Source organism: Buteo buteo, chromosome 21, assembly GCF_964188355.1.
Source record: "Buteo buteo chromosome 21, bButBut1.hap1.1, whole genome shotgun sequence".
NCBI lineage: Eukaryota > Metazoa > Chordata > Aves > Accipitriformes > Accipitridae > Buteo > Buteo buteo.
The window spans coordinates 3250143-3268740 of NC_134191.1; positions in this window are offsets into that span (position 1 = coordinate 3250143).

An 18598-nucleotide genomic window follows, 5' to 3' on the forward strand; every position below is an offset into this window, starting at 1 on the left:
CCAAACAGGTGGTTATTTACAAATACACACAAAACAAAGGGCTTGGCGTGGCTTCCCGCGAAGGCTTAGTTCGCTTGGAGGGATCTGATGAAACACCTCGTGAAATCAAGCAAAATCTTGTCAGATGTATTCAGCTCTGCCCAGAGTTCAGCACAGGAGGGAGAGGTTGCTGCATGCCAGCAGAAGCCATTGTCTGAAGCAGGCTGCTTTGGGAAAATTAGCAGTGCACACACCTCTAAATGAGGCTGTACAGCAAGTAAAAGAGGGATTAGCCATGTAAAGTAAGTCCTTTTGGTATTAGATTAAAGAGGGGAGGTGACTTTGAAGGATTATTCAAGAGCCATTTAAGCAGTTTCCAGGCACTTACAAACGCAGGGTAAAAATGCAAGCTCCTCAGGACCAGAAAAGAAGAAAAAAAATCAGTGTCCTGGCCCGTAAAGGAGCGGAAAAGGCTTCTGGAGGGTGCACCGCGCTGGCCCCAAGCGCAGGGCCCCGTCACCCGGCTTCCCACGCTCGGCACCGGCCACCGTGCCCCACGACAGCAGACAGCAGCGTGCGGGAGCCTGGGCTGGAGCACCGCATGCGTACCTGGGATGGAGCTGCTCGGCAGGGAGCGAGAGGAAGGAGGGAAGGGGCTCCGGCAGCCACGATGCCACTGGGACGTGCCACGGGCCGTGGCATCCCCGGCCCCACGGCGGGTGGCTACGGGCGGCCGGGCACGGCGCGCTGGGAGGGAGCGCGGCAGGCGCCGTGTCAGAAAGGATCTTACGAGTAGTGTGACCATTTGAATAGGAGGCTTACATCGGTCCCTGCTCTCCGCTAAAGGATTTATCTGCTAGGATGCAGGTCCTGAACCGAACCACGTAAACAGGAGGATGTGCGAGCACAAACACAAAACCTGACTTCTCTCTACAGCCAAATGCTCCCCTTCTTCCCTGCACCTCCGGTGCCTAATCAACATGCTGGCTCTTAATCCTTTGCCCACATTAATCCAGCAAGGGAAAATGACTACGTTGCTGCAAGACATCAGACTGTTTTACTGAACCCTCCCTGGAAAAAAAAAAAACCCAAACCCGCTTTTGCTTAGTCTAAAAAGTGACGGATGATTAGTATGTAAGATACAAACTATTTCCACTTGTTATGCAAGCAGCATCGTTTAATTTGTAGTTTAGAGAGCAAGTCACTCCTGTCTGGGATAAATAAAACAACATGCTGCATTATGTTGCTCGCAACACGGAAGCAACATCAGCCTGGGGAAAGCAAAAAAAAAAAAAAAGGCAGCAGCTAAAACTCGAGCGAGGAACGCTGCCTGGATGAAGCAAAAAGTTATGCATGCATTTCTGCCAGCCGGGGAGGGAGCATCCCTCTGCCCGCAGACACACACACACACACGCAGCCCCATCCCCGCGTTCTCCACCGCCGTTCCCTCTCCCCTGCGCCCGGGGCTCGCTTTGCCCGACCCCGGCACACGGCTCCGCTCCGCCCCGGCTGGCGGGGGGGGAGACACGGACACGAAGGAACCCAGCCCGGCACCCCACGGAGGAACCGCGGCTGCCGGATGCTCCGCGGGGACCCCCCGGCCGGCGCCAACCGCGCCCCGACCCCCCGCATCCCCTTCGGTGCCCGCATCTCCCTTCCCGGGGGGTGCGGGACCACACGGACACGACCCCCCCCCAGCGACCCAACCGCGCACCCCCGGCACCCCCCTGGGCCGCCGTTCCCCTTCCCCCCCCCCCCGCCGGCGACCCGTTTCCTTCTTTATTCCCGTTTCCCTTCCTTTCCTTTCCCCAACCCGCCCCCAAAACACCCCGCTCTTACCTGGCCGGGCCGGGGGGGGGGGGCACACCCACGGGGACACCCCCACACATGCTCGGCTCCTTCGCCCGACCTCACGCCGGCAGCCCCCGGAGGAACCGCGGCTCCCGCAGCCAAACCCGCGGCCGCAGCATCCAGCGTCAGCGGCCGGGGGGGAGCCGGGCGAACGCGGCGCAAACCCCACGCCAAAACCCCACCTCCCGCACCGGCGCCGTGCGCGGGGGGGGCGGACGGGGCCGCGGGGGGGGCGCCCGCCCTTAACCCCTTCCTGCTGCCCCGCGCTCTTTGCGCGCCCCGGGACACCCGGCTCCGCGGGGGGACAACGCTCCCGCCGGGTTTGCTCCTGCGGGGGCGGGGGGGGGGGCGGTTTTCCCCTCCCTTACTCCCCCATTATTTTTTTTAATTTTGTTTTTCAGCCCTGGGATGGTTTTTCCCGGCAGACCCAGGAGCCATCTGCACCCGCGGAGCTGCCCGCCGCCCCCCCGGGGTAGCCCCTCCGCTAGTCCCGGTGACCCCCCGCTGCCTTCTTTTCTCCCATCCTCGACCAGTCCCAGTCCCGCTATAGAGGGACCCGAGAGTCCCAAATTACATCTCAGGGCATTTTTTATGCCCCCCCCCCCCCCCTCGGCCTCCAGCATTAATCCCCGATTTGCCATAATTGTTCTCACTCTTCAAAAGCTGCCTCCCTCCTTCATCCGCCTGCTCTGTCGGTCTCTCGCTCAGCCCTTTGCACGACTGGTCCACCCTCTCCTTTCATCCCCTTTCTGACCCTCCTCGTCCAAGAAATGAGTGTCTAGTGCAAGGAGAGGAGACCAGCCGGAGAAAAGAGCACACGCAGGCACCATCCCTGCCGCTTTCCAGCCCTCCTCACCACCACCCAGCCACTGTCCTGCACTGGGACCAGCCTCAGGATCCCTCACGAGGGTCTCTACTTGCTACCGCCATGCAAATAACGAGCCACGAACTGCTTTGAAAGTCCGAGTTCAGGCTTCAGAAGCAGTGTGATCTAAAGGCACAAAGAAAAGAAAAGAAAAAATGTATTCAGAGTAAAGGTGGGACCTACCTTTCCCCCCGTTCTGGAAGCGCGTACCGGGAAATGCTCGTAAAAGGCTGTGCAAAAATGCCTTTCAGTGCAAAGAGGGTATTCAGTCTTAACTGTGCCTCCCCTGGGTTTTGAGGGATTAAGTGAAACCCTTATTATGTTTAATTATCTCTAGAGTTGCTCTCTGTGCTTGCTGCCTTGCTTTATGGTTTAATAAACTGCGCATCGATATAAACTGAATGACAATTAACATTAGTGCAGGTTGGATTCGCGTTTATTGCTGCTTACAGGTTCGCACTCGACGTGCCTTCACTCAGACGTTTCATTGCCATCTATCAGCGGCTCTTTATTAGCCCAGCTCCCGGCTCCGAAAGGCGGTTGGGAAGCACCCGGAGCAGCTCCGGAGGGCGGCTTTCCCGGCGACACGCTGACACCCCAAACTCAGCCCCCGTCCGCGGGTGCGAGGGGCTCGGGCAGAACTACGCGCAGGAGCAAAGCGGCTTCTCCGGCTTTGGTCGGCCCAATCCTGAGCAGCAGCCAAGTACCCCTGCCCACAGCGCCTTAGGAACGCTCAGCTCCCGTGTGATGGAGGATGGCCCAAAACATAGTCCGCCGCTCCCGGAGAGGGCAGGAGGGGCCGGTGCTGCTTTTCCTGAGTCCTGGAGAAGGTTTAACCTTGGACCCAACTGCGAAACAGCGTCTGGCGGAGGCAGGAGTGTTGTACTTGAGCCGTGTACGAAAGAATTCCCTCACGCTATGAATCGTTACATAAATGTTATGTATTATTTGTGTAATCTCATTCTGATTTATACAATAGTGGGAGACTGCTCGGTAATCCAAAATAAATATATTTCAAGTTTAGCGCCAAGTGTTTTCAATTTGGGAGTGCCTCTGTCTCCAAGGTCACCTCATAAATCCTGGCACTGTGGCACGGCGCTGCCAATCTGTGTGGGGTGTAATAACTCTTGAGGGAAATCAACGCTGAAAATGCTTCCGAATTTTTCAAAAGGAACATGCATAGAATACATCATCATAACCCATCTGAGCATGCAACATCCTTGCAAGCGCCAGGGAAAAACATCATCCACCCTCAACCGGGTGGCAACCAAAAGCAAATAAGATCTGAAAGGTAAACCCATGGAAGCGGTGTGTGCAGACAGATGGCTTCCCTGAAAAGCCTTTTGGTTGTGCCACCTTCTCTGCATGCGCTATAACTCACCACTGAATGAACAAGCAAACCAGGTCACCTGCTTTTTTTTTCCCAAATGAATCCACACATAAGGCCAAAGGTAGAAGAGTCAGAAATCAAAGACTCCAGTCTAAAATTCAAACATACTCTTTTTAGCAAATAGTCTAAAATACTTCATAAATCTGGCAAGAAAAACTGCCTTGCAGGTTTTTAAGATCACTTGTAATAGTAAAGCTGACACTTTGAATAAAGCCTTACAGCGCGACCTTCAGAAGCACGCTGCTGCACAACTGGGCCCATGATTGACAATCGGGATATTCATGCCAGAGCATCACTACGGTATTTAGCATGGTAATATTAATTACGTAAAAACAAACTATTTTTAATTACCGTGAAGGTTGTCACACGAGCACGCAAACAAAGCCAAGCAGAAGACAAAACCGGTGCCATCCCTAACGCACTCGCAATGTCCTGCCCCGCGATCGCGCTCCGGAGGGGTCCGAGGCCCCGGGGCCGACGTACGCGCCACGTGCTGCCCACTGCCCACACAGGGGAATAAGTAAAGTGATGCCCGGCCCTGCCGCGCTGCCACAGCACTTATAGGGATAAACCAGACATAGGGCCGGGCTGTGATTTATGGATGCTGAACTCGCAGCCCGAACTTGGCAGAGGCTTCTTTGTTTAGGCTGCAGTTTGTGTAAATCTTAGAAATGGTTTGGGCATTGTTTTACTAATACAATAAGACTTCGTTAAGCAACTCTACTTTAAATGGCTGCTACAATACATCTCCAAGGTTTACACTGTAGTTTTGTCTGACCTTTAATTAAAATACCAAGACCGTCTTTACAAGGTGATGGCTATTTGTAAAGTCCTTTGAGGAGTTGTGTAAGTCTAGGGCTGCTTCTATCTCAGTGATACAGGGAGCGATACAGCTTACAAGGATTTTTGGAGAAATTTGCCTTTTTGTCTAACCATCACCAGCCTTACCTAGTATGAGATTCGTTTTAGGACAATGCGTCAAATACATCATATTTAAGAAGATACAATGGGGAAAGAGTGATCGGCAACTGGCTGAGAATTATTTGTGATGTGATCTAAATATTCTCAAGTCCACAGATACATAACAACGCAGTAGGTGATGTGTAGGATAATAAAGCTTTCATACAAAGTTGAAGTGATTTTAGTGCTGTGGGAAGGTGGTGGATGGACAGCCTTGGAGGCTGATGTCTTGTTAGGGAGCAAGGAAGAAACTGAAGCAAAACCTCGGTGTTTTGCCAGCGTAACCCAGTGCTTGTTTCAGAAACCATTGCTTGGAGCTGCGAGGCTGTATTTGCTCCAAACCGATTCAATCTTTGGCCAGTGTGGTGATGTCCCTGCCAAAGATGTCAGCTTGTGCCAATTTCAGTGCAGTATGCTGAAAATGTGGATATTTATCACTAACAAAATTGTTGGGAACCAAAGATCTAAACCTACAAACCTAGTGTCATCAAGTAGTCCTCAGATGTTCTCTTCAACAACTTCACTGTCCAAGGATAAAATACAGCTTTCAAGGTGCGGATTTCTAAAGGAGGCTTAATTTCTTTAGCTTAATTCCAAATTCTTTAGATCCATAAAGTCTCTGGAAGACAACAGCAGTTCTGCCTGAATCAAGGAGCACAGGAATGGACCAAAAAATTATAGCTGGAAAAGAAAGTCTTTTGCAGTGTAAGAAGCTCGGCTTAAGTAGCAGCTGAGTCCTGAATCTTTGTGCATTTTTCATTGGACTTTCTGCACCCAAACTCTCCCTGAACCTTTAGAAAAACCCCTTAAGGCTCACACTTCCTAATTACATTTGATAATAAAGCACAGTTTTATGACCAAGTCATGAAATTCAGGATTTTTGAATGAAAATGATGTAATTCTCAAACGGTAAAACCATAATATATAACTCTAAATTAAGGCCTTAGGTTACAAAGCAAAGAAGTTTAACATTAAAAAAAGCAGAATGGGAAAACCTTGAAGCTTCTCAGTCTAATAATTATAAATTATTTTTGTCATGATTAAGATTCCAAGGTGACACCCACTGCTATGTTTTAGTAGTTAAAGAAACACGTTAATATAAACCTCATTATCTGCAGTGAATTTTTTTAGACTAGATTTAAAATGCAATAATCTAATAACTTTAGAAATTAAAATAAAAACTCACTGTATTTCTAACTCATTGCAAAAGGGAAGTTTCAAATGACACAACCTTAATAATACGCACATTAAAAATGTTAAAAATAAATACCTTGAAAACCACACAAAATTCAGAGTGTGTTGCCACGATAAGGTGGTGACATTTATAAATGCCATGTGATTAGCATGTGAAGAAGAGATACACATTCATTGTATGCTAAGACCTATTAATCATCCATCACCTGATAAACATACAGCATAATGCCCTCCCCATTCCCTTTCAGAGTCCTAACGAAGATGGCTGTTAGCGCTGATAACTCAAACACTTCTTCAGATCCCTTAGGACTTTTAATAACAGTAACTTTGTGCACCAGCTGTGCACAGCTGGGATTTTTGTTAAAGAATACAATGTGTGTGCACTATTGTGGGTCAAAATTAAAGACTGGATGAAAGAAGGAGCCCAAACCAATTGCCTCATCAACCATGTTGCTGTGATTCTTCTTCCAAAGGTGGCTGAGACTTACAGGCACTCTTGCACATTTTCTGTTGAAAATGTTCTACTGAAAACTTTCCTATTTGGCTTTCAGGGAATGAGTCTGCACTTTAAACTTGAAGAATGAAGCCCTCTAGCTTCAATCAGCCCCACTGATTCCAAGGTACCTCAGCATGATCCTCCGTGAGACCAACTGTGTGATCCGGGGAAAAGCGACAGCTTTCCTTCCCAGCAAAGCCTGTGGAGACAGGTTCTCCATGCCAGATAAAATTCCAAGTATCCAGAGAACAGTCAGCTCAAGGCACTTAGGAGTTAATGTCATAGGACAAGAATTATCAGACCAAACATAGTCTGTCTTATCCAACACCTTGCCTCAAATCATGGTTGTCATGAGTTATTTCAGGGAAAGGAGTGAGAAATGCCTCTTTCCTCTAGGACACAGAGCAGGTGGGCATCCTAAAACGTGATGTTCGGTACTTCTGCGTCATCGAACATCCCGCTCGTGAACCTGATTGCCCTCAGCATCGTAGTTACACCAAGGAATGGAAGAACTCCTGGGACTAACTGCCGAGAGGAAACTTTTTGCAACGTACACCTTGTATTAATACTACCAAATGCAGAAACCATAATGAATACTTTTGTACTGGCACTGCAGCTTTTGACTTCTATCTCCCACCAACACACTCAGACTTGCCTCCTTTCACCAGCAGAGCCTCCGATTTCCGAGCAGCATCATGGGTCTGATGTGGTCCTCACACGAGCTACCCGTGGAGTTTTCACTGATGTAGAGATCCAGGACTGAAGTTGCAGGTAACTAAACCCCCTTCAAAATAGGAACCACTCTTCTCAGTAATGAGAATGGGAAGGCCTTTAAGACTTTCCCTAGAATGGGAGCCACGGAGACAATTCTGAGCAAGACACAGTCTATTGTTAATGCACAGATAAGGAAGGACAAAAATAGAACTGTATTAATTTCAGCACAGAAATACTGGGAAAAATATATTTGTGCCAGGAAAAAGAAAGTAATACAAATTTTTATTTGAAAGATTTCTATAGAGGCTATTAAAAACAGCAGAGAGGGGGAAAAAAGGGTAGGGAAAATATCTCTCTGCAGCTTATGAATAACAGATAAACTTTATTCCAGTAGTGATAGGGTACAGTTTTATTTGAAGAGCAGTAGCCTGCCAATAATAAAGACAAATACTTTCATAGCTGTTAGAAGAATAAAAACAAAGCTGACTTTTTTTTTAATTGAAACAATTTAAAAAAAAAAAAAAATGCAATTTAATTGCAATTTCCTGAGGACAGTTGGGTACATTCAACAGATAAGTTATTAACCGTCACTTTTGAATTTTAGCTTTATACAGCAGTTACCAACACACTGATTCTGCATACATAATTTCCTAAAAGGGATCATATTATTATGGAAGTCATGTTAGCAGTCTATGAACACGCATATTCCCGTTTAAGTCATTATCTGAAAATAATATCCTGAATTGGATACATCCTGTGGGAGAAAACAAAAGCAAACAGCTTTGGCCCAAACGTACTTATGATATTTAAGTAAATACAGGAGAGATTGTACATATATGATGAAGCCAGCAAAAAGTCAAATCAGTGTAAACACGTTGTAGAGGGTTCAAAATGTTGTACCACCAAGACCGTGAGACACGCAATGGGTGCTGAGCTGAATTTTACTAATCCACATAGCCACATCTCCCAAACTTGCAAATACCACTGCAAATACTTTACTTGTGAGAAATTATCGTCACTTTCAGGATTACATTAGAAGGAACAGTTGTGGAGCTGCTGTATAAACCTAAATCAGAACATAGTATTAAGCATCTTCTGCTGCGGTTCCCACCACCTCTCAGGGTCTCCTCTCCTATTGACTTACCTGCTGCTCCAGGTGCCCACGCTCAGAGATGCCATCTCTTCCCCAGAAGGTGCTGAGCCCACTTGTTCCTGCTTTTCTCTGGAAGTGACAAAGAAGAACAATCCGGGCATTTTAAATGCCCTGCTTAGATCTTCACTTCGAAAAGCAGACCTGTGAAGAGAGATCCGAACCTACGCGGAGCCTCGCTCAAGCCCTGGGAGCTCAGGATCATCACACTCATGTGGGCTACGGGGGCTTCAGCCCCCAAGGTGCCAGGGCTACCATTTCTGTAGTAGGTAGTGCAAGAGTTCCCAGGAATTTTCATTTCTGGAGATGAATGCAAGTTTTCAGTGGGGTTGATTTCATCTGAGACATCTGAGTGTTTATACGGTGATGTTTTGCTACTGAAATGAAGACTTCCAGGGTGTCTTCAGGAGAAAGAAGCCCATAGAAGCAAAACCTCTTTGCAGCAGGATCAGGGAGTGCATTAGTGTTAATTGATGAACGTAAAAGGTCCCGAATTCGGCTTTTCTGTATTCTGCAAGCTTTATGGACCTTCCTGTAGTGACAGAGCAGCTGATCATTCATTACAAGGAAAAAGAAGAAAAGAATGGTTGAAATCTTTCAAAAGCTAAGTGGTTTTTTTCCTAAAGAATGGATTTAGCTCTGTCAAAGGAAGGGCGAGTGAACCATTTGAAACCCTAAGGAAATGCTTACTCCTTCCTTTGCAATGCTGGGATGTTCCACTAAGGCTTACATTATTAAGAGTCTTCCAATGGATTTATGGACAGAAGATTACATTCTTAATGCTGCTTCTCAGAAATTGAGTGAATAATTCAAGGCACACCAATATACTACGGAAAACAGAAAAGTACCTTACAGCTTGGTACCTTACAAAGAAAGTGAGCCTCAAGCTCGCTCAAGCTATATAAATGTGATATATGTAGCATAAAGACCACTGTATATGAGGCGGCAGTATGAAGTGAGGTGGTATAAAGCACTGAGTGGGAGCTACAGCATATGTAAACAATTGCTAGCAATAATGCACATGTATAAGGTAAGACTGATAGCACTACCCATGAAAAACATAGTAGTTGGACCATTAATAAGATCCTTTTGTGCTTCATATTGACAGATTTAGAGCATCTGCTCATCAGAAGTCAAAGAAATTAGAGCGATAGCCCAGGGCAATGAGTCAGCTACCAGAGGAAGTTCATCTTCATGTCAAGAGGAGAAAGGAGCAGCAGTCAGAAGCTGCCTCTTTAAATACCTGCGCTATACTCTTTTATCAATGGGTTTGTTTTGGGTTTTTTCCCTTTAAGAATGCTTGTGGCAAATAAGGATAGGTTTTCATCAGATCTACCGGGGTAGAGAGAAGCCATATTACATATCTGAGATACTAGAGCAGGGAATGGCAGCACTCTGCTAGATTCGACAATAGAGAGCTGCTGACATGGGGGTGGAATGAGGAAACTCAAAACGGGAATGGTTTGATGGATGATTATTGTACGCACCCCAAGTTTTTCTGAAGTAAACAGTAAATCAGTCATCCCTACACGTGAATCCCTGCCGAGGTGTGAGAAGAGGCCGATATCCAATGACCGGTGGAGGTAGATACCATCGTGGACCTAAGCTAAGACGTTAAAGGAGTGGAAAGCTTACGATCATCAAGCCAATGTATTGAGATATTCAGGGAAACACCTCTTCCTTTCTCTTTCCCTACCAGAAGTTGGCATCGCCGATCCTTTCCGTCCCACCTCAGAGGCTGACAGCAGACCTTCTTCTCCATGTGGAGAATGACAGCCCAACCGTGTGTCCCAGAAGCCGTGCCGGTCCCCGGCAGCGCACCGGCAGGCAAACACGAGCTGAAGGGCTGGTGTGAACAGTGCCTTTCCCGGAGGTGTGAGCACCGTTGCCTGGGAGCCGGGTCGGAGAGGAGCTGATGCAAGGATGCAATGAGCCAGGAAAAGGGATCTCTGGGGAAACGTCTCGTCAAAGGTTGGCTGTTTAATTGCAAAACGGGGGCTGGTATCGATTTGCACATCTGTCCCCCGCGAACATTTCTTCTTCCCCAAGGAGTCAGCATCCCTGAGTGCTAACCCGATGGCTTTTCCATCAGAGTCGTTATCTGCCAAAACTGTCCTCAAAACGCTTATGTGTCTGCTCAGCTGATCATTTGAGAAGTGCACAGGGGACAACAAACCCGGGGTGCCACAAGCTTTCTGTGAAGCGTTCCCCACGAGAGCTGCAGTTGCTGGGGGTGTGCCAGCGCTCGGGCTCTGCTTTCCAGGGCCAGCTCAGCCCAGCAAGGAAAAAGGACATTATCAAGGTACCGGTCATAAACTTTCTGATTGAGAAACTTGGTGCTTGTGGGACTCGGTGCTTAAACAGTCCCACTAGAAAGGTCCCTCGCCAGGTTTTACACCAGTTAGAGCCTGCCTGAGCAAAGTGGGGCACTGATACCTGTTTTCTACACCTTCAGTATAACCTTTGCAGGAAGACAAAAGATGGCATAGAAGAGCTGATCCAAGCCATCCTTATCAGAAAGGAGCTTTCCCCTTCTCAAAGAGGCACATCTTGACATCTGACTCAATACGACAGCTAAAATTGATCCCTGTGTGATATCCCGAAGGCAATAAAGGTGAAGAATGTGTGTCCTTTACCGCTTTTGGGCTACCTGCTTCCTTGTCTTTATTTTAAATTACAGATGATAAATAAAGAGAAAGAAAGAGCAGAAGAAGCCTGTAGGAACAAAGGATCATAGTCTTTTCTGTCCTGTGGAGTGATCCAGCTGATTCAACTATGTAGAAATGTTTGATGCCTACTGCAAGCTACTTTGCTGTGCGCTCTGTTTAGCTGTATGTGGTTTCTCACCCTACTGTCTTGCTTTCTGGATTATTTTTAGAACTGAAAAATGTTCAGCAATTAGCTGCTTTCTTACCGTGGTTGTTCTTTACCAGGTGTTTGCAGGCGGCCTTTCTTTCTTGCTGGAAGCATAAGTGTAGCTGCAGAATGGCTTGGCTTGCCTTGTGCCATGCAGTCAACAAGGATTCGATTACTGACCTGTTTGCCAACACTAGCCTCCTGCACGTGTTTGGGTAAGCTGAACACGCTTAATTTTGTGTTACACACAGGTCCTGTGCTGCATAGGTATCCCACAACTGCAGTAATGGTTCTCTTTAAAAATTATCATTTGCTACTCCGTGGTATTAGTGTGGATAAATTCAGTAATAATGAATTTCCTACCATCAAGTCAAAGAATCAAGTAGAGGTAAAAATTATACATGAGTCTTAATTCAGTGCTATTTGACACGGGGATAATTTTTCTTTTGTTGCACAATCCCATCCTCCTGAGCTTTCTAAAAGTCTAAAAGTACCCCATGCAGCATTCATCTGATGTGCATTACATGTAGCACATGTACATCTAAGCACATTCACAGAGGTTGCAGGCAAGGCAAGTAGCTGGATATTTGTTTAATGCTTTAGCAATATTCATGACATTCTTATATAAAGTCAACTCTCTTCTGATTTTACAGGCAGTTATGGCTCAGTTAAGGCTATCATATCAGCCTGACTTTCCTTCCACCCTCTCTCCCTTCCCTTTTTATTCCTGCATGTTAACGTGTTGGAAATCTGTGTCAAAACCTGTTTAGATTCATTGCCAACTACCACTTACACGGGCCCTTTAATAATGCACCTTTGCTGTAAGCACATCACAGAGGCTCTGTTTCATGCAGAGAGAGACAGAGACCACAAAAGATTAAAAAACACATATTACAGTCAATGGAAATAATTTATCTCCAGTCAAAAAGCCAACAAAGGACCACGTATTATTTTTGCCCTACTTTGAGCTTTAGGCTGTGAAGCTGATAAGGTGAAATGTCTCCAAGCTGACTTTTGGCAGAGAAATTTTTCATATTTTTGTTAATTTTCTTTTCCTTAGAATTAGTTGAATCATAAATACTGTTATTTCCCCTCAGAAAGGAGGCACCATGAGGATAGGTGATCGTGTCCCTTTGGACAGTATCCATGAGGACCCTGATAAAACTATTTCACATCCTTAAACATCCAAGACCACATTGTCTCATCAACAGGAATTTTACAGCAATGTAGCCTTACACAGCAATACTAAGGGCAAGTACTTGAGAATGGTAGTTTATTAGAATAATTATTTTCGTTTTAAAACACAAAGATATCTTGTTTGAGCATTAGGTCCTTACCCCATCACTGACAGGCGTACCGTGCACTACTTGCCTAATGCGTTTTATGTAGCAACTAAACAGTACCAGCTCCTCGGAGAAGAAATGCTCTATTCCTACTTGCTTATGAAAAGCTATGTACACTGCTGAAGACTTATGGGTGGTAAATAGTAGAAGGAATAAAATAAAACAGATATTTTTAAAACGGAAGCAACTTTGTTTCTGGAAGAGAAGTCAATTAGTACAGTCCCAGTCAACCATCAGCTATGCTCTAGTTAAGACAAGGCAGCTAGGTACATGTGTGCAGATGTAGGCACTCACTTTAGTCTTTTTAAGCAGCATGGATTGGCAAAACAGAGTGGGGCAGGAGGGGCTGGAGAAAAAGTAACACCACTTGCTAACAACATATTGTACATTTTCACTTCCACCCCCACATTTTGAGCCTGCAGAGATTTTACAGTCTTGGACGTGCATCTTTTTACGTGCTCGTACTTGCTGGGAGATAACTGCTGCTCCAGTGGGGCTAGGAGGGCCGTCCCAGTCTAACTGGTGTGCCGTGCCGGGACTTCACCTCCAGGTGCCCGCAGCAGATTATAATCCATTGCACTCCGGGCAAATTGAGTAGAGAGGGAGAATTTCTCGGCTGGCACAGTATTGCATTGCAAAATTAAATCTGCAGAGAAGGAGATGAAGCCCATACAGGATGGCAATCACAGAACCCATTCTCTGGAGGAACCAGTTTCTCCCAGTAAAGCAGGACAGGGCTGTGAGAGAGGAGGGTGCCCCGCCGGCTGCTGCTGCCTCCAGCTCCCTGCCACGACCGCAAAAAGTGGAAAGAGGTGGCGGCGGCAGCCAGGCTGGGATTTAGTCCTTGCATCTATGTGTCTGCAGAGCTCATGTGCCAAACGCCATTCGCTGGCTGTCTGCTAATAGAGGAGAGGTCAGCAAGGCTGATCTGGGTCATCTCCATTCATGCTTCCTCTGTGTATTCCCTAGGAGTGCGTAAGGGAAGAGTAATCCTCTGAAAAGTCTCATTTCACCCAGTCTTGAATCTCTGCTGTTGTGCCTCAACAATAACCTCCCACAAGTGAAAGTGAAGCCATCTCATCTAAAGCAAAATAAAATAAGAAAACCATGTTGCTCTCTCATATCTTCCAACTTTTATAGTCTGATATTCACAATCAGATCATAACAGCTTGGATCTTTTCTGTCATTTTGCCCAGCACACACTCTAAATAGCAGTGGAATTTAAACTACTATCTGTAATATTTTTTATTGAAAACTGTATATGAAGAAGGATATCTAGCTGAAATAAGCACCTTAGCCATTTCTTTATGTCGGGGGTTTCATTTTTGATGACACGCACTGTATATGAACCTTTGTGACATACTGGCTACGTAGTGGAAAGTGAGCAAAGTCCCATGCAGCCAAAGGTGAATTCCAACATTGCTGATATTTGTAATTGGAGTGAAGAAAGCAGATGAAGAAAACTTTTCATCTCTAACCTTCCTGACACATCAGCTGAGCCTTGGATGACCTTCGCAAATGAGTGTTTTGCACAAGCTTGTCTGAATCTATAGGCTGGCTTGCAGTATCATCAACCATATGCACGGACACCTTTCACTTTATTTTGTTAATCAAAGACTTATTTCAAGTTTAAATGAGATTTTCTGGAAACCTATGCTAATGCCTTCTCTGATGGAGGATCTCTTATCTCTGTTGATGGGAGTCTTGTTTTCCAGTTTAGGTACCAACATTAAAAGCTGTGATGAGGTGTCCTTCCAAGATGCGTCCAGAGCAATAGTCATGCAGAGATATTTTAAATATGTGGAAAAATTGAAGCCTCGGTTGTACTTTTAAAAACCTGACATCATCATATAGTCACTACTTTCTGAGCTAAGACAACTTGATTAGTGTGCAAAACATGTTCTTCATTTATCTTTTGTTTTCTGCTTGTTGTTAGTGTTTACTTTATAAATAGGCAGTATCTCTCAACATATGTTTGCTCTGCTTTGTTTTGAACACAGCATACAGGAGTAAAGGAAAAAGATATAATCTAAACAGGATGACTGTATTCCTTTGGGAATTATTTTCTGTTTATTTTATGTTTCCTAAGACACCTTTTAGGGTCCTGAACTAATACCTTTCCAACTTCTATACTTCAGCTCATTGAACCCACTTTCCACTGTCACACCATCAGCAGGAAACGAGAAATTCTGAGGGTCAGTGAACACAGCGAATTCTCTCATTACTGCAAGTGAGACTATTGAGTTTTGGATTATCTGTATCTGTGATGCAGTGTGCCAGTGCACTAAGATGCTCTAGGAACAACACTTCCAAAATGCAGTTTACCTGGATTGGCATTGGCATATGGATTCCTATGGTAAAAAAGTCACAGCTCAAAACTTGGGAGAGGATATTTTTCCTTTCAGCTGCTGCTGTTTTGCTTAACGTCTACCAGTCTTTTTGACTTTATTAAAAACCAACAGCCCATAGATACCACAAAACCAAAACTCAAAGGTCAAGTAAGCATAGCTTTCCAAGCTGGCCTTTCCATCAGTCTGTAGCTGTGTATGTATGTCCAAGCCTTGCAAAGTCCAGGTAGGCAAAAGGAGACCTATTCTACTGCTCAGCTAGCAATGCTTCTGTTTTGGCAAACCTTTCAGGATCTGGTTTCGCTCTGCACTGGAACAAAAATCCTCCTGCCTACTAAAATCAAAGAAGCCAATACATCTTTGTCGAAAGTCAAATGTGTCCAGACTACCTGTCTGGGTTGAGAACAGTTTATTATACTTATAGCATTTACAAGTTCCTCAATCTGTCTTCAAAATGTTTCCTAAAAATATGTGCAAACTTTTGGCTCTGCAAATAAAACTGCTAAAAATCAGAACAACCATAAGCACTCCATGGAGTGCAAGGAGTCTATAAAGCTGGTATATAAATCACCTGGTCAACAGAGGACACATGACATTATTTCAAGTCAGGTACTAGTCCTTGAACCTTCTTTTGGTGGTACTGTTTGTTATTTAGTTTGTGATATGGATGACCATAAAATTAAAACCTGTAGGCCTTCCAACTTTCTTGTTTGGTCTCTCAAGAATGTATTAACATGTACATTTTTTAGCATAAAATATTGATCTGGTTTTAAGGTCAAGTGACGGAAATACAGAGGCTAAAATATCAAAACGGCAGACTAAATATCTCCATAGTAATCATTTACACAACCAGATAATGCAACTGCTTGGAAACAGCAGTCAACAAATCTCTTCCTATCCATCACCTGTCTCAGAAACCCTAACTGAATAACTACATTTATACTAAATGCTTATGCAGCGCTCATATTTCTTCCAGAACTAAACATGCAGCATGAGTATATGACAGCGGGATCTTTGTTAATTGTTTCAGACGCTACATCCAAGTTTGGTGTGTTCTCCTTTTCTGTTTAAAACTACTGCAGAAAAACCTGAGCTGACGCGGGTGTTGTGCCCAGCGGAGCGTGGCCCTGCTGCACCATTTCCAGCCCCAGCACGTGGGGAGGACTTCACACCACTGTCACCACTTTTCTGGGTCTTCGTCTTGGTGTGTGTGGGGGGATCTGGTTATTACTGCTTGTCTTTCCTTGGCTCATTATATGTCTTTGGGTTTTTTGCTCTTTGTGGTTTTGCTCACCAGAAAAACGCACTTGAAGCGTAATACTGGTCTTCTATTAAAAAAAGACAGTAATAAAGGGAAACCCCAGAGTGTTACGGAGAAAGGTTACCTTGAGCTATGGGAACTGTCAACATATCAAAGACATGTAGCTAAGCTTTTGTTTTGATTCTCCCTTACATTTTATACTGAATTTTTTGCTCCTGTCTTCACCGTCTCCTTAATAAATTCTATCAAATTAGGTAATTTTACCTGATTTCTTTATAAAACCATAAATTTGATTCAGTCTAAGTAGAAACTTGATTGACATTAATTCTGTAACAATTCTCTAATGAAATTTGCCCAATTCCGATTTTAACAGAAAAACATATGCTATGAGTAATGAATAATGCTTATCATCCTCAAAAGCCTTGCCCCCCCCCCCAAACACAAGTAAAGAAAACAAATGGCTCCAGTAATTAAATTCTACATAAGTATGGTTTATTGGTGGTGATTAATAAAATAATGGCAATATGTAGCTCTTGAGGGCTGACACAACAGTTAGCTGCTGGCATCATTCTGCTGAAATTGGTTGAGTTACAGCCTGAGACTATAGTCCAAACAATGCCACTAAATTAGCTGCCATTAAAAAGTAACTGCTAGCACTTTTACTATTTCAGACTTCATTATCCTTTTTTAATTTGGATGTTCTTCTCATGTAGCCCTGAGGGCTTAAAATGTTGCATGCATTGTCATAGGCATACTGTTTCGTAGTACAGGTAGTTCAATGAAGAATGACACTTTAGGCTGGTCTTTTGAGAGAGAGCTTACTTGAAGAATATCCTTCCCATTGAGTTATAGTTTTTTTAATGTGCCTATGAATAACTAGTAAGAAAATTAGTGAGAACTTTCTGAAAAATTGAGAGACCGGTTCAAAATGTCCTGTATGGTCCAAGCCTCTATGAAGGCACCCATGGCATGTATTTTGCCTTTCTTTCATCCTACAGGGACTGATTGCAGCCTGTGTGGTAGCCCCAGGTACCAGGAAGGAAAGTAGACTATTGAATTTCCCCTGTCTCTCTTCCCCAGCTGGGTCTCTGCTTCTCCTCTCCAGGAGGACCATCAAATTCCTATTTACCTCTGTCACCAAGTTTGTAATATTCAAAATCTATCTCGCACTTGTTGGGAAACTCAGTCCCTTGGCTTCTCACTAACTTCTCCCCAGCCCCGCGTGTCTCTCCCCTCCTGTGCTTGCTCCTGAGCCCTTGGGAAAAAAGGCTCAGGGCCAAGGCTTCGACCCTGCACCTCCTGCAGCTTGGTTGGCCGCGGTAACCACGTCATGCCATGGTTTTCCTCGATGCACCCAACCCCATCTGGAAACGAGTTGGATCTCATCGTGCCTCCTCTTGCTGATTGAAAGATTGGCCCAGAACCTTATTCCTGCAATGCTTCGATGCCTGCTACTTTCCAGTCTGATTTCATTGCTGACAAATCCAGACCCATGTTTTTACACACCTGTAACACTCTGGCTTAACAACATCTCCTCTGTGGGATGTTCAGAGAAAGCAGCCATTCCCCTCCCACCTGTGTGCATCCAACATTTGTTTGGTTACCCAACCACACTTTGCTCTCTTGGGTTCCTCTTACAGGGTCCGTCGGGCAGTGCCCATCTCCCCCAAGCAGCCCTCTTCCCTCCGCACCTGCTTTGGTGGGAATTCATCCTCCCTGAAGGTGTGACCAGAACTGCAAAACTCAGGCGGGGAAAGGGCAGAACTTCAAGATAAATGGGGTGCATCTGGTAGGTCTGCTCCAAACTCCATTAATTTGCTTGACCAGGACTTACTCAGCAAATAACCGAAGGTCTGCATGACCTTGGCTGATCAGGAGAGTTTGTAACGTCACGTGGACGGACACTCGGCAATAGTTTCGTCGGAGTCCCAGCTACAGTGCCTGACAGCAGCCTGTCACCATTTCACCTGTACAACTTATTCCCTCACTCTCGAGACAGTAAAGGAAGTGTTACAATACTGTCTTGTCTTTTAACACTAGATATATGCTTTTAGAGGGCAGGTTATTCTCCCAGCACAACTCTGCTTTCTCTCAGCCTCCTACTGAAGTGTTAATTTGGCCATACGTGCGCTTTTGGGGGGGAAGGTTGTGCTCATTTGGAAAGCTCAGGTGATGGGGGAGTTCAAACAAC